The following is a 21623-nucleotide window of genomic DNA, read 5'->3' as shown; positions in this document are numbered from 1 at the left end:
GAGACCTTATAACTTGGATATACATACTGCCCACATCTCATCTTAATATTGGGGCAAGACTTAGGTAGGAACCAGACTTTTCTTCCTTACTGCTTGTTTCCCATGACCTGATTTCAATGCACAGGTGCTGTCTGACAGATTCTCAGTCTGAGTAGCCCTGGGAGCTTTGTTTATGCTGGGTGGTGTCTGCCTAGACCCACAAACACAGTCAATTAATTCAGGATTTATTCATCAGCCACTTTTATTTAGGTGAGACAGGACAGTCTGGGGCAGAAGGGACAAGGTACGAGGGAGGATCTAATTCCTGCTCCAACACCTCTGCATGAGGACCTTTGGTCTTTGTACTGGAGTGAGAGTGAAACCAGCTCACATGGGCATGTGGCTCTGAAGCCAGCCAGGCTTTGCAGGAGGCACAGACATTGTGTGCACGTGAGAAGGATGAAGGCAGCAGAGACTGGTGACACCAGGTGAGACAACGCAGACAAAGTGACACTGGCATGTCACCAGAGAACACAGCTGCTCTGCACTGGTGAGATGCGGGAAGGAAGGAGGGAAGGAGGGAAGGAAGGAGGGAAGGAAGGAAGGAAGGAAGGAAGGAAGGAAGGAAGGAAGGAAGGAAGGAAGGAAGGAAGGAAGGAAGGAAGGAAGGAAGGAAGGAAGGAAGGAAGGAAGGAAGGAAGGAAGGAAGGAAGGAAGGAAGGAAGGAAGGAAGGAAGGAAGGAAGGAAGGAAGGAAGGAAGGAAGGAAGGAAGGAAGGAAGGAAGGAAGGAAGGAAGGAAGGAAGGAAGGAAGGAAGGAAGGAAGGAAGGAAGGAAGGAAGGAAGGAAGGAAGGAAGGAAGGAAGGAAGGAAGGAAGGATCCTACAGTTACAGTGACTCTCCCCTCATCCCTCGGCCACACTCATTTACCCACAGAGAGATTATGGGATTTCAGGGGCAGGGTGGGTAACAGGTCTTGGTCTTGCCCAGGTAAGGAACATCCAGATGGGACAAAAAGCATGAGACAGACTTCTTCCAGTGGTTTCATCAGCCAGTGGGAACAAGCTGTCCACCAAAGGTAGTAAAAAACCAAAGGGGAAAAAAGCATTCAAAAGGAAAAAAAAAAAATCGATCAGGAGATATTCTGTGGCAAAACTGCAAATAGCTGCAGATGCAAATACTGTGGGAACACATTTAGCTTCTTTGCATACTTCTACTGGTCACTCACACTTGTGATGTTTTTAATAAACTATTTCTGTCTTTTTTCTATTGTTAAAACTTGCTTTGTTTTATATACTTAGGAAAGAGATCTTAAAGTCGTTGAGGACAGACTTTTAAAAAAATGTCAGTTCAATGCCCTGAAGCAGACAAAGAGGCAAATGAAGCATTTAGAATTATTAGGAAAGACACAGAGAGAATGTTCTTTCCTTGGGTCCCTGGATAAATTCACAGTGTGACATTTCCTGGATATGGCATGCAGCCCTGCACATCTTCAGACAGCAAAGATACAAAGAGCAGCAGGGATGATTTTGGGGCTGAAATGTGGTGAAAGGATGAAATGGTAGAAAGGAAATGGTAGAAAACAACCATGGGAAAGGTATGGAGAAGGTTCAGTCTTGGTAGTGTGGTAAAAGTATCTGATAGCGAATTTTAACTGATGTGAGCATGATTCAAATGTCAGCTGAAGAACTTTGCTGTTCCAGTGATTTATAGAGGTCAGTACCCTGAAGGCATTCAGAAAGGAGAAGGGAAAGATCAGCAGCTGGTCAAGAGGCAATATCCATCCCTGGAAGGCTTCCAAACTGGTGAGGTATCACATGTGTGAACTCTTCCTTGCACTTCTCTCAAATTGTCACCTTTTTGATATATGCCAACAAAACATCTCCATCATTTCACTTAGACACCAGCAGAGACAAAAGCTGGCCCTCTTAAAAGTTTCCTTCTGGCCCCTTTCTTGTCCCAGCTTTCCAGGAAATGACTTGTGTGTTGGGAGGGGTGTCCATGTGAGCAGAGCCTCAGTGGCACCTGCAGACAGGTTCCTACAGCTTCACCCTGGGGATGGCTCCTGAGGACTCAGGATGTAGCCATGAACCCTGCTGGCATCCCAGCATAAAGGTGGATGTGTTCTGCTTTGCTGACAGGTGTTTCTGCAGCTGATGGCCCCTCTGCCCTCCCCAGCTCACTACTGCTGCCACATCTGCTGCTGGGAGAGGCACAGGGTCTGTCCAGGGCAAAATGGAAATGCTGCTTCACTTACTAACCAGAAACTGAGTGTGGAGGAAGAACTACATAGGTCAAGCACACAGCTTAAAGCTCCAAACTGTAGCAACAAGAGAGATCTGCAGAGAGATCTGTGCCTTCAATGCTGTATGCCCTCCATATATCAAAACCAAACAAAAAACAACTTGGCCTAAAAACTACCCTGCTTTTTACATTGCTTGTACATCTAGAAACATCATGTATGCAGGATGTGTTCCCTGGCTGTTAAGAGAGACATCTCAGGCCTCTGAGACAGCAAGACCTCCCCACCTTGTCCATGTTTATGGTATTCCATCCAGCAGTGAGCAGACACCTGATCACAGAACCACAGAATTTTTAGGGCTGGAAGGGACCTCTGCAGATCAGCCAGTCCAGCCCTCCTGCTATGGCAGGGTCACTAAGAGCAGGTGACATAGGAATGCAACCAGATGGGTGTGGAATGACTCCAGAGAGGGAGACTCCATGACCTCCCTGGGCAGCCTGTTCTGGGGCTCAGCCACCCTCAGTATAAAGATCCTCCTCATGCAGAGGCTAAGCTTCCTGTGTTTTAGTTTATGGCCACTGCCCCTTGTCCTGTTGCTGGGCACCACTGGAAAGAGTCTGGCACCACCCTCTTGGCACCTGCATTTGAGAAATTTACATGCATTAATGAGGTCCCCTCTCAATCTTCTCTCCTCTAAACTGAACAGGCCAAGCTCCTGCAGTCTCTCTGCATAAGAGATGTGAAACACTTTCTTTGTTGGTCAATATCCACTGTGTACTGTCCTGCCTGGGGTAGTCCGTGCTAGTGATGCTCTGCGTTGAATAGCTTTGATACATACAAGGGTGATGTGACTTTTGCATAGGATTTGTTGTTATCCACCCCAAAGGCAGATTCCCCAAGTACTGCCAGTTGGCAGGACGGTGAACTTCCATTATATTGAGCTGCAAGGATGTTTTTCTGGGCTACATGAGAATTTGTATACAAAAATCAACAGTTTGGGGGAGGTTGGGCCAGGGGTAGTGGTTCTCTCTTAAGGAAAATTACGGTGCTAACTACAGGTATCAGAAATATACTTAGATCTTATGGTTTATTGCCACAGAAAGAGAGCAAATGAAGGGGACAGGAGGAGATAAATTTGTCCTAGCATTTATTTAGACATCTTTCACCGATTTACAGTCTAACTACAGATAAACAATTGATGTGTCATAAACATGGAACCAGTTTTGGGACACCTCAACCAGCTGGCTCATTTTTCCACACCTTTGTTTTTTCCCTTCTACCGTAATGCTGTAATTTTTTTCAGGATTTTATTCTGTTTTCTTTGCTCTGTACAGCAAAAAAGACAGTTCTGGGCAATGAAGAAGCAGTAAAGAGAATTTTGGCAGAAATCAAATCTCTCCCAGATATGTACAAACATCTGCATTCCTGGCAGTTTGCATCTGCTCCTTGCTATTGTGGGTTTTAATCCATATTTTCCTTACCAGTTTCTTGGGACAATTCATTGAGAACATTTCTGCATACCCCATTTAATACCTACTTCATCATTTGCTCCCAGAGCATTTGGAAGCACCTGTTACACTGGTGATACAAAAGCAATAAAATGTAAATTAATATTTATGCAAAATATTTATGTTGTTCAAAGTGATATAGATGCTTTATCCAGAAACCTTCATCCTGAAAATTTATCATATGCACAGGATTTTGGTTTAGGGAGCCTTTGAGTTCTCCATCAATGTCGCACAACAATCTGTGATTCGTACTGGTCTCTAGATTTCTTTCAAAAGGCCATACAAAATGGTTGCAAGAAAGTGTTTCCTTTAAGTAAACAGTGGATTAATAAAATGTCCCTCATGTCACTACATCTGCCCAAGCAAGGAGTATATTGTGGCCTTGTTGTAAATACTGTAATTCTGGTGACAGAATTCTACTGACATTTTTAGAATCAATTCAAAACTTTAAATTATTAGTTGCTCAAAAGAGTGTTACCTGCTCCTGACAGAGAGGATCAATTTCTAGACAGTCTATTTTAATGCAAAGCTAAAATCCAAGTATTTGACATGGAACCATATATGGAATGAAAAGGCTTATAATTATTTTTAATATTTTCAATATCAATTTCCCAAAATAATAATATAATCCAGCTACCAGTGAAGAGAAATAGTTTTGGGGTCTTTTCTTTCACACAAAATCTTTCCAATTATTAATCTTTAGAATAAATATTAACATTCTGTCTTTCTAGCTAAGCAATTTGTAACCCAGAATTACTGGTTTTAGAATAGTTTCCTACTGATGGTGGTAAAACTATAGTGAAAGCTAAAATTATCTTTAAAAAACAGTCTAAAAGAGCAGAAATTGGCAGGAAAAAGTCAAGTTCCAGTCCCTGCATTAATATTTATATTGGTTGTGGTAGAAACAAATTATTTGTGCTAACCTAAATCAAATTGGCAGCATGTTACTTTTTCTGTTACAAAGTAATATTTTTTTTCTGCCATATTATCAATAATACAAGATCCAAAGAATCTAAACCATTTCATAGCAGAAGAGAACAGTCTTTCACCTTTTTGATTGCCAAGATAACCTCCTGAACAGCTGTGAGCTGTGAGCAGTGCAGCCAGGTTTGCCTCAGCAGAACTGTGAGCCTTTATCTGCTCCCAATATAACACTCATAATACACATAATACACTACCAAAAAACATAATAACTCATGTTATACTACCATGTAAAACATCTCCTTATATTTTCTTCTTCAAAGCATTGGTAACTGGATACACTAATTCCAGTGTCTTCAAAGGAAATACAATGAAAATATGTTACTATGCAACTTAAGAGAATTCTGAAGATAAACTGCCCTAATTAAAGACAAAACATATTGAAAATATGACCTAATATCTGTGCAAATTTCCTTTACCAGTGTCACAGTGCTCCCAGTCACTGCCCTGGTTGGGGCAGAGTCCTTGTGGAGGGCACAGATCACGGTCACCCCCTGGTGTTACCCTGGGGTGCCAAGGGGCTGTGGCAGGTACAGCAACCATTGCAATGTCAGGGCACTTTCTGTCACGTTGTTAGAAATGAAATGCAGCAAGCACAATCTAAGCAGGCTGCAGGAGAGCAAAGAGCCCTGTGCTCCCACCCCTGTGCCAGGGGCAGGCAGGGCACACACCCACCAGAGCAGCCGGGAATGGGGCCAGCCTCTGAGGGGCTGGCACTGTCCCTTTGCCGCTGGCGCCGAGGGCTTTCAGTCGCCCCAGGCACACACCAGGCTGCAGACAGCTGCAGCCACAGCTGGGGAGGGAGAGCAGCTCCCCGTGCTCACCTGGCAGAGATGAACTGTGTCCCCTGCAGCATCCATTATTAAGGGCATAGCAGAGATAAGAAACAAAGACAAGTGCCAGCTAACTCCTGCAAGACATTCCAAATTTTGTGTGAAATTACTGGGTGTGTACTAAAAAAAATTCAGGGAGAACGGGGAAGCTTATTGTCACTTACCAGAGCTGCCTAATTAATGTTCACTTTCCTCTGTCAAATTTTATATTCTGTTGCTCAGTTATGCAAATTGGGCAGCATTTCACACCATGACTAATAGGTCCTTAAACAAGCAGATTTTGCTGTTTGAGATAACACTGAGAGGAGCCATTCTTGAGGTTTTTCTTGTTTGGCCAGGGTTTGTTTTTTTCCTAACTAGCTATTTCTGCTCCAAATTATCTTTTCTTTCTTAGCTTCAAAAATGATTCTGACCTTATTCAAGATGGTATCTCTTACTACATATGGATTGTATGGCTCTGCATTTCATTCAAAGTCATGTTTGATATTTATCATAATAATCTCTCATTATGAGCAGAAAACTTAATTTATTGCACACAGTATGAATGTGAGTAATTTGAGATTGGAAGAGTCTTGATTTCAGAAGACCAGAAAAAAATTGTATTGATTTTTGCTTAGAACTTGACATCCCTGATGAAAACATTAGTATCTTTAAAAGGAGAACTAGAAAATTGTGTTTGAGAATTTAAATGAGAGATATCAAACAAAACTGATTATAATGGAACATACTTCAACATAAGCCTGACTATCACAGGCTGAGACAGCACAAGTATTGGTCAGAGTAAAAACCTTATTGCAAACAGCCTAAGGGGTTTTTTTTTGCTTTGGGAACAAGACATGACTAGACAATGCTGGAATGCCTGAAGAAAAAATTTTCCAGAGAAAAACAATTTAGTCTTGTGAAAACAAGTATTTTCTTTAAGCATATATTGATTTCAGCCTATACCATGATATAGTAATCAATACACATATGTTTCTTCTCTCCAATTGATATACAAGAGGTAAGGGGTTTCTCTTCATCATTCTTTGCCAGGAACAGTTTTTCCAGGATATCACAACCAGCTCATATTATACTACCAAGTAAAACGTCTCCTTATATTTTCTTCTTCAAAGCATCCTATGTTTCTTGAAACACCATGAAACCTTCTACTAAAACAGCTCTTCAGAAAACTTTTAATATCTTAAGAAGAAAATAAGACGTTCTTGGCATGCCAGTAGATGTATCTTGCTTTGTCCTCTCTTCAATAAGCACCAACATTGTTCTCTGTAAAAAGTAGAATGCATTTTAAAATGAAAGCCTATTCAAAAGAATGCACTGTTAATTTCATAATAGATGTTATTAGACATAATCCACTTCATGGCATGCCAATGATGCAGAATTTTAGAATGAAAAAAAAACCTTTCACATCAAGTTTTCATCTGTGAGCTTCCAAAGGAAGATATTTCCTGTCTGAGAGTGAAGATAATTGGCCCACAGATTGTCTCATTTACATAACCTTCTTTCCTCATCAATTTAAGTATTTCCTCTTGCCTGTTGTCTCAATTTTTCTTTTTTTTTTTTTTTTTTTAGTTCAAGGGACTCAATTATCCCCAAGCAAGGTTTTTGGCATTTAGCTACATCTCAGCTCTTTGTTCTGAAGTAGTTCCACACACCTTGGCTTTGCAGCTCCTAGAGCTGCTACTTTGTTTTCTCTCTCCTTTCAAGTACTTCAAAACATATCTCAACCAACCTCCCATTATTTCCTGCTCCAGTGAGCTCTCTCCCTAGACCATCTCAAGAGTGAAAGGTCCAGATTGATCCAGGTCTTGGTCAAGGTCCCCAGGCTCTCCCCAGTGCTGTCCTTTCTCCTGGTTAACATGTGAATCAGTCAGAGGGTACAAGCACACTGAACACCAGATTGACTTTATTCCTATGCTCATGTAACTGTTTCCTCCTCCATTAAATGCTTTCTGAAAGTATTTTCATGTTTTGTAGCCTGACTTGCATAATGTTGCTCTGAAATCTTTCCTCTTTGTGACTTTCCAAGGGAACTTCTCTTCCATCTTTCTCACATATTCCAAGGTCACAATGCCCGGGAGGTCAACTTAAAAAAAACCAAACAATAAAATATAAACACAATAAGAAAGATATCTGACAGTGAAGAATTCTGAAAGCACATTCCCAATTCATTTGAATGAAAATTGGGATGATGGGAATGCCTGAACTTGTAAAAAATGTATGCAATTTACATATAATTTTAAATTCTTTAATATCCATGTTTGCCTTCTCCTTTCACTTACAGAACTTTCCACAAAAATTACAGTAGACTCTCAAATCATGCACCCGTATTCTGAAACAATTCATCTGACAACACTCATACTAAGGCATGTAACAAACTCAGAAAGCTCAAAACTTGCCTCGTGCACATGCTCAATAGTTTAGTTTTCTATGTAGACCTCTGGGGTTTCAGAATCTCATAAGAGACTTTCAAATAAGTTTTTTGGTACCTTCTGTTTTTATTAAGGCCTGTAATACTAAATAGAGTGGTAATTTCCAGTCTGGACAAGGTAGTGCAACACCAAGAGGAAAGGAAACATAAGAAAACAAAATTAAGATGACTTTACTCCAAAAAGGTGAAGGATTTGATCATAAGTTGGTTGATTTGATAAAAATGCAATTGTCCATCACTAATTAAAACCATAATTATCACAAGCTATATGTCTTCATTTTTATAATAGATGTTCAAATTTTAAATAAAATTGAATAATGGGAGAAGGGTGAAATCTGCTCCTAAAGAAAAGTTTTGTCCAGGTCATGCTCATCTTACTTAGGTGAGTTGGTTGCAGTGAACTCCACACCGAGGGGAGGCTGCATGGCTTGTCTCACAAGCAGGAACTTGTTAAAGGATATCAAAACTCTTCTGAAGACTCAGGCCTAAACACTAAGAAGCTCTTAAGGGATGTTCCTAAAGATAGAAAATCCTCAGGAGGGCTTCTAAAAAGATCTTGTGAGAGACATCCCTGCAACAAGAAGAACTGGGAGAAGAACCTCTCAGGAGTGGGAAGTCTTCAAAGGCGACCCCTATTAACAAGAAACTTCAAAAGTGGGATGTGACATGACGTGCAAATCCTCCCACTGATGTTGAGTGCTTTAAAGATAGAATCCCCTGAAGCAAAATGGAGCCTTTGAAGTGGCAGTATCAGCATCAGCTTTGGAATGCATAAAGGTGCAGCATGCAGCAGGACCAGGGCATCCCTGGAACAGAGCTCCCAGTGATGGAATCCACCTTGCTCAAGACAGATAAGCCTAAGGGCCAAGAGGACAAGCAAAGAAAAACACCATTTAGCTGACCCTAAAATACATCTTTGATCTCCCCTAATTAATCTCCTCAACACTGAAACAAAACTGGGTTGAAAACAGTGGCTAATAGATAAAAAGAGTTGTCCCATGGAGCTGCATTACAGGTACTCCTTGAGACTGAGTGGGGAAAGGTTCATCCTTTTCCTTTAGTGTAAATGTAAGACACTGGATTGATTGAGACAATTTTTACCAGTTTTCCTCTTATTTGGAGAGGTTTTGATCTGCAATTCAGAGCTCCTTGAAGTTCATTTAACAGCATACATCACAATTTTGCTGGAAGTCTATTTCTCAAGCAGCAGTGCCACAACAAGTTAATATCCTTTCAAAATGCCAGCTCCAAAGAAAACACATGGTATTTGCTGATGTTCACACAATGGAATGCAGAGTTGTGATTTTCATTTAAAAATGTAGAAAAATGTAAAAGCAAACCCAATGTTCTCTCTCCCCTATTTACACAGAAATTACTAGCAAAGAATAGAATAGAATTGCCCAGTCCAATCTACCATTGGAAATAAATAAAAAAACCTTTTGTCTTGGGGATTAGAATACTACTGGAATGCTAGTCAGACCCAAGAATGGATGAAATTGCACAGTTACAAAGGTGAACTACATTAACACAGAATTAAGGACTTGAATATACAAACTCATAGAAGGACTGTCCCAGGCCAATAAATCAAGTCTCTTATTACAAGCAATCATGTAGCAGTTCTTCGCATAATTATAATAATTTAAAATGCAATTTTTTGAATAAATAATTGTTTCTATAAACGTGAAACAACTTAACTTATGACCCCATCTGAAATGGTCAGAAATTCTCTGATTTGCAAGCAGAAAGTTTCCATTTGAATCCATTCCCTCTTAAACATTTTTTTTCACTGCTATACAAAAAAGAAATACAACTCTTTTTATTTCACACTCACACACTATCTCCCCTAGTTTCCTTTTTACAAATAAAATACAAACATTATCATTCCAATAACAATAGCATCAGATTTTGGAAAATGAACAACACAATGAAACCACATTGGCTAAAATCTTCAGGATACTGGCATGCAAAACATAGTCCTAAAAAATCCAGCCAAGTTATCCACAATTAAAATAACAGTCTCATGAAAGGAAGTTAGGGAACAAAACACTAAGTGATACTCTAGTACTGTCTATGATAACTCAGACATAGGGATGCTCACAGACTTGAATTTCTCTGCTGGGCAGATCTGAGGCAATTCCAAAGCAAAAGGCATTTAAATCTGACAGTGCAATATTGTGGCCAAGCGAACAGCCCCAGGCAAGTCTTGTTCTTAAGGGACTGGACAGCATATTCTCTCCTTCAAGAGGATTGAAAAAAAGCCTCTCTTGAAAACATAGGGCAGATCCTCACTGCAGATCCTTTGGCCCTCCATCTCCTCTGAGTCTGTGGCGCCCCTCTCACACTAAGAGAGAATTAATATATTGGATGCTTTTTCCATTACAAGTGTCTTGAATGACTTTATGGGAGGTCACCAGTTCTGCCCAGATGGGTGTTCTGGGGCAGGACAGCCAGGTTACCCCATGGGGTGAGACCTGCAGGAGCCTTTGCCTTGGAGACGTTGGAAGAATTCCCAAATGGAGACAAGAGGTGAAGTAGCTGGGGTTCAGTGTTCAAGGTCACCCTTTTCCACACAGCCACTGTGCTGCTGATGCGCCCTGGGCTGTGCAGTGGGAGGGTGCCACTGGATTGGTAACACACTGTTACAGCTTCTCAGGGGAGTTCTGAACCAGGCAAATTTTAGCCAGGATTTTCTAAGGATTCTTTTCTTAATTCCACTCCAAAGTTCATCTCTTTTCTAATAAATGGTTTTGCTCCTTGAACAGTGAAATTCATGCTGAAATGTTTAATAAAAAAGGTTCCTTCCAATTTTCAGGGTATTCTGTTTCCCATCTTTTTAACGTGAGTGATTATCTGAAGAGTGTAGAACAACCTACTTTGCAGATCCTTATTGAACCTAATGAAAGGTTAAGGCCAAGTTTCCCAGAGGAGAATTTTTTGAAGTGTTTCCCACAGAATTGCACAGTGTAGATATAAGAAGTAGAGAGTACTCAGCAAAACGTGTGCCTCTTAGAAGTACCTGAGGAATCTAAACAAGAAGAAAAATGTTTATTATCCTGCTCAATTTAACTTGCTTCTGTGGAACCCTCAGCCAGACTTTTAAAGGTAGAAAAGCCAAGGGGTTCCTCCAAACATGAGCAGAAAGGGTATTTTGCATGTGCATAGTTGAAACCAATTCCACACAATAACAATTTTCTTCAAGAATTATGGAGTTCACAACCCCCATTTACAAAACAAAAACAAAAGCCCACATATCCTGCCCTGCTCTGCAAAAGCTGCTTATTGTGCCAGAAGGATTTACAAACCTGCTTTAGTTTCCTGGGTATTAGGACCTTGTCCTTCGGGAAGTGTTGTGCTGACACAGCTCATTTATTTCAGCTGTACTTGCACAGAGGGTTCACCCCAGCAGGTCAGAGCATGGGGCTGGGGCAGGCATTGGGTGTCTCTTTGTGTCCAGCAACCTCATTTACCTTGTACAAAAGTCTCACAAGTTTATCTCTGTCTCTCCTCCTGTGCATTTGGTGGTAATCATTGGTTGCACATACTGAGAGGGGCACGTGTAAATCAAAAACTCTTTTCACTAGAGAAGAAAAACAAACAAAAGCCTTTGGAGATACTTCCAAGAGAATTATAGAAATGTTTAAATGGTGGGCTTGAACATGCCTGGTTCAAACATGCCCTTAATAGCCCATGGCAGATCTGCAAGGAAGATCCTCATGCAAGTACAAGTATTATCATATGATTTCTTCATATTTAGAGTATTGTAAAAGGGCTTCTACAAAAACAGACTGATAGTTCCTGCAATAGTATCAAAATACCAGTCTGAAAACCAGGCTTGACAATTGTAGCTGACATCAAAAGCAGCTGCTTTAGTCTTGTTTTCATAGAAGGCTGCATAACTCCTGAAACACAAACCAAGAAATTACCTCTTTAAAATAAATAATTTTTGTAGTTGCCTTCCTGAGCAGTCCGTCATGCTAACAGAGCCCTTCACATGCCAGATGATAATGTGTTTTTTTCAATAAGAAACTCCAAGCAGTGCCAGTGAAGACTGAAATGAGTAGGTAGCCTTGAAGGAATATATCCTTCTTTCTTTACCCTGCCTCTTTCTTCTTTTGTCATTAAGGACTGATAATTTGGGACTGATAATGTGGATATCTTCACTTCAATACAGCCACTCCTCTACATCTTCTTCTTACCCCCATGCCCACTCCCCCATTTCTTGGTATTTGTCCTTTATGAACATCCTGATCACCTCTCTTCATCTTTTTCCTGATCTCTCTGCCATTTATAATCACAGAATTTCTCAATTTCTCTTTCTAGTTATTTTTGTGTCTTTCCATTTTCTCCCTCTGATTCCATTCACTACAGTTTGAAACCTTCTCTAATTTGAACCTTGAAATCCCCCAGCCTGGCTCCCCCAAGTCTACCCCTCAGGACCCAGAAACTCCCATTGTCTCATCATTGCTACAACTCAGAAGGTTTATTCCAATCCCTGTATCATTAACACTTCAGTCATAACTAAATTTCATAGTGTAGAAAATCTCTGGATTTCAGTTTTTCTTATCTATCCAAACCATCATCTTTCTTATCCTCCTGTGCTGCAATCAACAAATTAAACCTGCAAGAGGTCAGGTAGTCTGCCCTGCTTTACCCAGTCCTTAATCAGGATCAAACATATCTATTTTATTCTTAGCAGATGTGTTCCTAATCTGTTCTGGGTGACAGAGACCCCACAAGGTCCCTGGAAAATCTTCCAGTGGTGTGCACTGTCCCAGCTGATAGAAAGACATCCCCTTATCTAACTTTGATACACTCAGGGCTCACAACTTCTGGTCTGGTCCATCCCTTTTCATTAGTCTCAATGAATGCAATTTTTCCTTATCTCAAAGAAACTTGGAGTGCTACCACAAAGACTGCTTTTATTGGCTTATTGCTTTGGAATATGAACTTGTATTTTTGTCCCTCCACAGCAGCACCTCTACCTTCCCCAATTCCCTAGTGCATCATTAAGTTTTAGGGATCTTTGTCACCTACCTTTTATTTTTCATATCAGCTCTTGTCTGTGTTCAAAATGTCTGTGTCATGAGAGCCCAAGTCAGTCACAGCAATGAGACAAATAGGCTTAAATCTGTCCCTTATATTGAGATTCCATAGGAGATTAGCAGGCTTTAGAATGCAAACATACTCTTTTCTCTCCCAACTAGGTTTCATCCAACTAAAAAATAATAAATATTGTATAATAAAAGCTAGAAAAATATCTTTTTTTATGTCAACTAAACTCAAAGCAGTGAAATCTACTGCAACATAAACAGAATGGTTTGAGTTTGCACCTTCCCCACGCCATGGTTTGCTTTCAGTAGTTCTCTGTGTCACAGGGTGGCAGGGTCCTAAGGACATTCTCCTGTCTTCTATGGAAGGTGGCTGGCTCATCCCTGACCTTCAGCATGGCCTCCACATGAGGTACAGGCTATCCATGATGACCATCTTGTCCACCACAGTTACTGTCCCTGGAATCTCTCTCAGTGCTGAGTGGCTTCAGGGGCCCTGAGTAATCAAGCTCCTTCCTGAGACAGCCAATCATTCTCTTGACATGATATGTTTGATAATCTCTGCTCCCACTCAGCTTTGCTACCCACATCCCGTTCTGAAACCAGAGCACTTCTGTGTTGGAGAATCCTATACTGGTCCTCATAGCTGAGGAAATTTTCACAAACATGTCCCAGACCACTTATCAGCTTACAAAGCATATCTCAGAGGACTTCCACTCTGCACCACTTGCAAAACTCTTTACAGCAGGTGGGGTCTCAGTTTGCTAAGGCCACGGCCAGTTTTGCTTATCAGTAGTTAAACTCACATCTCAGGTGGTACCCACCAATGCTCTCTTCTTGGACCACCACAGTAATACTGAAAACCTAGCAGGTGGTGCAGGTTTTCGTATTTTATAGTAGTAGCATTTACTTTGTTATTTATCAGCATAATATCAATATGAAAGCAGTTGATTTTTTTTTTTTCTGAAAAGAAAGTACCTATGATTCAAACTGGGGAAAAGCAGTGAAATTAAAGAACAGTATTTTGCCCCATCTTCAATGATATGCCAGCAACAGCAAGAACTTTTTCAGCAGTGTGTGATCATAGACTGTGTACAAGTTGCCAATCTCCACAGTTTTCTGTGTAGTGTCTCCTGTCAGGCTGTGTCATACAATACTCCCACCATCTCAGGATGATGTTACAAGTTATAGGGGACCTCTACTTCTCACTATATCTGTGGGTTCATGAAAACTGCTAGATTCACAAATTCTGAAAATTAAATCCAAAGTGCTGCTATTTTCATCCAGGGAAATGGCAAAATACATTGCTGAATGAAATCTTGCCTCAGCTGTGACTCAGATAAACAGGGTTATTTTTTATCTCTGTGTCTATTTGATGACATGTCCATCCAGATTCTGAAAAGGCCATTTTAGGGCTGATTATGGTTGGATTAGAAAGTCAATGTTTCAGAGCCAGGGTTATCCTCTTGTTCAGCTGAATCTGGTTCCTCTGTACAGCCTTGGCCTCCTCTGGCTTACCAGATGCCTCTGTGCCACAACCTACCTGTATCAGTGGGGTTTTGTAGCTTGTAGTTACATGCTATAGTGATGGACCCACTGGGACCATGAATTTGTCTTGATAGCTTCAGTTTCAAGAAAATCTGTCCAAATTCAATAGTAAAAAGGAATCTGCTTAGGTTTGCCTTGTGGTAGACCACTTGAGACTAGAGGGTTTCTTTCTTATCTGTGTTTCTATGTTTGGGTTAAAACACAATAATATTTAATAAATTAATAGGAAAATTGCCTATGGAATTCTGCACTAGGCTTCTTTCTTGTGACCAAAAAATCCCTGAAAAAGCAACCCTAGTTTTTCTATTTAAAGCATAATAAGCATTATTATCAGATTTTTTGTTTGTACTATTTTCACAAAGATTTGCTACCTTCATCCTTTTCTTCTTCATGTACTACATGTTTTACAATTTTGAAAGATGAAGGAAACTAGTACACTAACAGACCTGGCAGAAATGCAAAGTCACAAACTAACCTCTTCTTGTTATTTAAAGGAACTGCACTATATTTTACCTGTTTTTCAGGACACAGCCCAGATTCCCTGGAAGACAATAATATTCTAGTGACTAAATTGGCTTCAGAGCAGGCATTGATTTAAAAGCAGAGTAAAAGAAAGTAGATTTTTGACATGTCAAAATAGTCACCTGATAGTTTTCAGAAATGCACATAGTCAAAAGAATAAAAAAAACCACACATGGTGATTTTAGCAGTTTCTGCTGCTCTGTCTAACTAAGCCAGAGGGTACAGTGCAGGCAAATAAGCAGTGAAAAAAGCCAGTATGCCAACTACAGATTGGAAGTAAAGAACTGAAGCTATCTTCTTGTTAATTAGTTGGTTAACCTTTATTTTAGTGTCATATTACTTTTTAAAATTACTTAAATTAATGAAGTGGACACACAAGTTCACCAAGCCCTCTACTTGCAAACAGAAGGTCTCAGCAACCTCAGGAGTTGATACTTTATACGAGAAATACAAAAATTAATTCAAAACCAAGACACAGCAATAATTGGTGTTAGAATATTAGTTCTGATATTTCTGCATTTCATTTTTATAATTACAGATAAAATATATATATTAGCACATTTTCAAAATAAAATAAGTGTTATTAATTAGGCATGCATATGTAACTTCATTCAACCTACAAGTTTTATTGCTTTCATGCTTAGGCACTTGAAAGAATGAATGGAATTTGCAAGCTGGTTGGTCTCTTAAGGATCCAGGGCAAAAATTATATTTTCAGGGACGATAACACGCAGCTTTCTGAAACTGACATGTCATGATTGCCTTAAAATATATCAAAATCCATGTTTCCACTGGAAGCAGTCATCCCAAATTTGCCCATCGTGCAGTCCAGGTGCCTGCCCTGAGACAGTACAAGGATTCACAGAGGTTGGTCTGACACACCACATCCACAGATACACCATGTGCTCGGGCACTGCACTGGGTTTGCATGGCATGGCCTTGGCAGTGGAGGATTCCAGGTGTGGCTTCTGTGAGAATCAGCCAGAAACCTCCAGGATGGACCCACCACAGGCCAAGGCTGAGCCCATGAGTGCTGGTGGCAGCAGCTGGAGGGAGCAGTCAGATTAGGCAAGAGAAACAGCCCTGCAGACACCCAGGCCAGCGAGGATAAAGGAGAACCAGGTGTTCCAGAGCAAAGATTCCCCCGCAGCCAATTGTGCAGCCCAAGGTGAGGCAGCTGTGCCCCTGAGCCCATGGAGGCCCATGGCTGCAGCAGGATGCTCTACCTGGAATGTGGTCAAGCAACGCAAATGATGCCCTATTTGTAAGGCCATGGTGGTGGACTGAGAGGGGATGTCATGCAGGTTTTGGTGTTGAATTATGCTAAAACCAGTCTGACTCACCCTGGGAGTGAGGCAGATATGGTAAAGTATCCTTATCTAAAAATGCTGAGCTGATACAGATGATCTGAGGATATATGATGGACAGTCAATCAATTTATACTGTGAAAATCCAGTTCACTCTCATACAGTTAGGTTCTTCTAACATATTTCTCCTTAGAATGTGTGGTGACTGCTTCCTTAGGTGTCAGAGACACCCATCAAGGATACTCCTCAAGGTTAAGAGAAAGAGACCTGCCCAGAAATGTTGATATTGGTGAGTTACATCAATCTCTAATTAATAATTGTTTCTTTTTGCTAGCTTTAATATAATTGCTTTAATATAGTGCACTATTAGTAGTTTTAGCTTTTACTGTGTAATAAATAATTCTGATTAAGTTCTTTTGTCTGGTCACTTCTCATAGTAAATGACGAATTTTATATAAATAATATGATTTGCCATCAGTAAAACCTGTGGAGCAAAGTTACTTAAACTATTGACAGCCTGAGGCTGAGATTAGATCCAGCTGCCCCAAGGATCTCTGGAAAGGATTTTAGAGTCTAAGGGGATCTTTTCTGCACTTCATGGCTCTGTGGCAGGGCTTCTCTAATAAACTTTGTCTGAAGCTCCCACTCCCCCCATGACAATGGGGGAGCAGAAATCCACCTGCAGCCCATGGAAGAGCCCGTGCCAGAGCAGGTGGATGCCTGAAGGAGGCTGTGACCACGTGGGAAGGCCATGCTGGAGCTGGGTCCTGGCAGGAACTGCAGCCCCATGGAAAAAGAAGCTGGAGCAGATTTGCTGGCAGGACCTGTGACCCTACAAGGGACACACTGGAGCAGGACAAGAGTGTGAGGAGTCCCTCCCCTGAGGAGGAAGGAGCAGCAGAGAGGATGTGTGATGAACTCACCACAGACCCCATTCCCCTGTCCCCACATGCCACTCAGTGAGAGGAGGTAGAGAAATTGGGAGTGAAGTTGAGCCCAGGAAGGGAGGGATGGAGCAAATATGTTTTGAGATTTAGATTTATTTCATGCAATCTTGCTCTGCTTTGATTGGTAATAAATTAAACTAATTTCCCTGAGTCTACTTTGCCCATGACAGTAATCAGTGAGTGATCTTCCTCTGCCTTTATTTCAGCCCATAAGCCTTCTGTTGTGTTTTTCTGTCTTCCAGTCCAGCTGAGACTGGGAAGTGATAGAATGGCCCTGGTGGGCACTTAGCATGTAGTCAAGGTCAACACACCACAGTCAGAGACATGATTTGGCTGAAAACTTACCTACAAAGTTTATTCTCACCAAAAGCAAATAGTGGGCTGATTACCTGGTTCCTGCTAATTTCAAATCTGATGGTGTGGTTCCCAGAGCAGCTTCCTTCTGGAAGCCACATGTGTTGACATATGCATGCAGCTGCCTTAGCCCCTTGAAATATCCCATATGGCTTCAATCAGAACTACTGTATTGCACAGAACAGTCATTTTATTAGCAGATCTTCTCTTAGGCTACTTCAATACAAATAAAGCAGGGCCAAGGCACAGATACTGGCAATTGTCCACAATCATCTGCTCTGTTTTAACTGCAAGCACAGCCTCTTGCATAGTTTTGGCTCATGCCAAGTAGCACTGTCCAGGCAACACCCAGGCTCAGCTCAGGAGACACCAGATGCCAAGGATTGCTTCCAGGCGACAATTTGGACATGGACATCATGTTTTGAGGATAAAGGAAGCAAGCTTGAGCATATGGAGGGGATCCACTGCCATGCTGCTTGGACTCAAATCCCTGGTCAGATCAATTCAGTGCCACAGAAGTTGCTTTCCAGTCCAGTCCTTAAAGGCTGAGCATTTGAGAATGCCCCTTACAGCAGCAGTGAAAAACGCCACCTTGCTGGAAAATGCAGCACAGAAACATCTGAGATGTTTTCAGCTACCTCTGGATTGCTCAACTAATCCAGCAGTTACAAATCAAGTCCATAAACAGATTGGGCAGTTCTAGTTCTGATCATCAGGTTTGTTTGATGACAACCTTTGTACTCCATGTTATCTGTGTTGGATGAAGAAGTAACACAGAAAGGGCTACTGGAACAATATTACAGGTGGCTGTTATTTTGCCTTTACTGTTCTCAAGCCCTTAGGTTAAGTGCATGCCTTCTTCAGGCTTTTGCACTTCTATCCTGTAGGACTCATGTTCCCCTTTCACCTTCATTCACATCTGATTTCTGAGACTTTCCAGCATGAAAGAGACTTTCCAGAACAAGCATGTCACCTAGATTCTTCAGTGTTTGAGAAAAAAGAGAGCTGCTGGCAAACACTTCAGAGCCTTTCCTACAAAAAGCAAGCACAAACCAGTCACAGCCAGGCACCCAATCCCCTAACTCAGGCTGAGTAAGTGATTTAGGCTCTTAGATAAATCTATAAGCTACATCCAGGGTGATCTTTGAGCTCATTTGGTAGGAACTTAAAAAATACTCTTTCCCTGACTAAAAGATTCCACATCCACAAAGTGGTCACTTTTCCCTGATCATCTTGGCAGGCTCAGGTCCGTCCATGTTTCCTTTTAGGCCAAGTCACCATTCAGAGCAGCTTGCTGCAGTTCCACTGACAGCACAGTCAGCTCTAGAGTTAGTCACTGCTCCCCTCACAGTTTTCTCTTTAACTCCATAATTCATACTTCAGGTGTTCCAGTGGTAAACTCTTGAGGTGTATTTTACACCAATTTACAAAGAAAGTAGGTTTAAAATCCTGCACGATGCAAACCTGAGTAAATCATGTCCTTTATTTCACAGTGACTTCAGGTTTCCTTCTCACAACAGCATACCTATTTCAGCTTCTACCTTTCCACAAGATCATGGGAAGCTGTGTCAAGGAAGGACCTGGAAGGCAATCTGGGCCACCCTGTTCTCCACAGCAGAGTAGTACATCTAGTCTGCCAGATGTACTCCTGAACCATCGGCAAAGATTTCCAGCAACGGAGATTCTCATTCCACCTGTCTCAGTGACTGCCTAATTTTACTATTGGAAAGATTTTACCAAGTTTTATGGTTTAAGCCAGGACTTCTTGCCCATTCATCCTGGAAAATGAACAAATTTCTCCCTCTGCAATATTCCAGCATTTTATAAGACTAGTCTTCTGTTCCTTAATTTTCTCCTTGTTAATCTTCTCCATTAGTTTCATCCTTTTATCTTACTTCTTTCTTTCTAGACTTCTGCCTGTTCCCACTGCAAGCTTTCTTTAAATTTGTCTGTGTCTTTCTTGAGCCACAGTGTCCAAAGATGAAGACACATTCTCCAGATATTCTTGTCAACATGGAAAGTGCAAAAACATCTCTTTACAGTTCCAGGAGTCTGTAATCCCTTCTGTTTATACATCTTATCATGGCACTCGCTTTGTTTACACTAACATGACCTTGTCCTGTGCATTCCCCTTGTATTGATATGTACATTAGTACCCATATTCTACCCCCATTCTACCCCAAGGGCCTGATTTGATGAATTGTTGCCAAGATGTGTGATTTGTATTTGTTCAGTTTGTTCTCCCTGTGTAATTTCAGTGTCTTTCACATTAACTGTTGCATTTTAGAGTCACAGAAGAAAGTAGGTTGGAAAAGATCTTTGAGCTCATTGGTTGACAACCCATGGCCTAAAACCACCTCGAGACCATGGCGCTGAGCGCCACATCCAGTCTTTTCCTCAGAAATGCCTTCAAGAATGATGACTCCACCACCTCCCTGGGCAGCCCATTCCAATGCCTCATCACCCTTTCTGTGAAGAGCTTCTTCCTAACGTCCAACCTAAACCTCCCCTGGTGCAGCTGAAGACTGTGTCCTCTTTTCCTGCCACTGTTCCCTGGGAGATGAGACCAGTCCACACCTGGCTGCAGCCTCCTTTCAGGGAGCTGTGGAGAGTGACAGGGTTCCCCCTGAGCCTCCTTTTCGCCAGGCTAAACACCCCCAGCTCCCTCAGCTGCCCCACATAGGACTGGTCTCCAGTCCCTTCACCAGCCTTGTTGCTCTTCTCTGGACACACTCCAGGAGCTCAACATCCTTCCTAAATTGAGGGGATCTGAACAGGATACAGCACTCAAGGTTCCAAGTACAGGGGAAGAATGACCTTCCTGCTCCTGCTAGCCACACTGTTCCCCATCCAGGCCAGGATGCCATTTGCCCTCTTGGCCACCTGGGCACACTGCTGGCTCGTGTTCAGCCTCCTGTCAGTCACTGCCCCTGGGTCCCTCTGCCTGGCCACTGTGCAGCCACTCTGTCCCCAGCCTGTCATGCTGCAGGGGGTTCTTGTCGCCAAAGTGCAGGACCTGGCACTTGGTCTTGTTAAACTTCGTATTATTAGATTTTCTCCATCTATCCAGCCTGTCCAGGTCGCTCTGCAGAGCCCTCCCACCCTCCAGCAGATTGACACTTGCACCCAACATGGTGTTATCTGCAAATTTTCTGAGGTAAATGTTAATGTAAAGACATTGAACAGGACTGGGCCCAACACTGATCCCTGGGGGCCATCACTGGTGACCGGCTGCCCACTGGAGGCAACACCATCCACCACCACTCTCTGGGTCCTGTTTGGAGACCACTCCTCCAGTTTGTCAAGATTATTTTCAGTTCTGATCTGGTCCCTAATTTCCTTTACCACCTCCATATTCTATGTAATTTTAGCAACATATTTTTAATTCTGTTAATATTTTTAATTCTGTTAATCAAACTGTTATGAGTCTATTAAACAGCACTGGCCTCTGAAAAGGTACCAATGTAGCTGTTCTCCGGAAAACTACAAAAGTTAGAAAAGGACAACTGATCACTACTGTTTGAGTAATGTTTCTTCTCCTGTTTTGCACTTCCTAGGTTTTCTCTCTTGTTTTATAGAATAGTTGTACATGGCTGGATAAAATTAAGTGGCTTCTGATTTGGAAAAAATCCTGATTCTTAGTTCAATGACCCATTAAGTGAATGCACATACCATAAAAGTTAGATCAAAGAGCATCAAGAGCTTTTCACTCTCTGATTTTCACTAGCTTCTCCTCTGCAGCAGATCAACCTATCACTTTGTTTGTACGTAAAACATAATTATCATGCAAGAGGAATTATCATGCATTATAAACTGTAATTTGTTTGCTATGGCTTTACAGACTCTGGAATGAGAAGAAAAGGATGGTATAAAGTAGCAAAACAAAAGAGAAGCACTACAAAGCTAAAGAATTTTTTGCAAATGAGG

At 41.5% G+C, this 21623-nt stretch overlaps 1 long non-coding RNA gene across 2 annotated transcripts in view; it reads left to right on the top strand.

Annotated features, from left to right (window-relative positions):
- The first annotated feature begins 396 nt into the window (after positions 1-396).
- Positions 397-21623, top strand: part of LOC134430639 (uncharacterized) — a 96645-nt gene continuing 75418 nt past the window's right edge. Inside the window, exons 1-3 of one of the 2 annotated variants that reach the window (XR_010030877.1) lie at positions 397-529; positions 1682-1788; positions 16589-16684. This is a non-coding gene — a long non-coding RNA (uncharacterized LOC134430639). The remainder of the gene's footprint in view (positions 530-1681; positions 1789-16588; positions 16685-21623) is intronic. The other variant, XR_010030876.1, reaches the window with a different exon arrangement.

Source organism: Melospiza melodia, chromosome 1 (genome assembly GCF_035770615.1).
Source record: "Melospiza melodia melodia isolate bMelMel2 chromosome 1, bMelMel2.pri, whole genome shotgun sequence".
NCBI classification, from domain to species: Eukaryota; Metazoa; Chordata; class Aves; order Passeriformes; family Passerellidae; genus Melospiza; species Melospiza melodia.
This window is presented reverse-complemented; position numbering and strand designations above follow the sequence as displayed.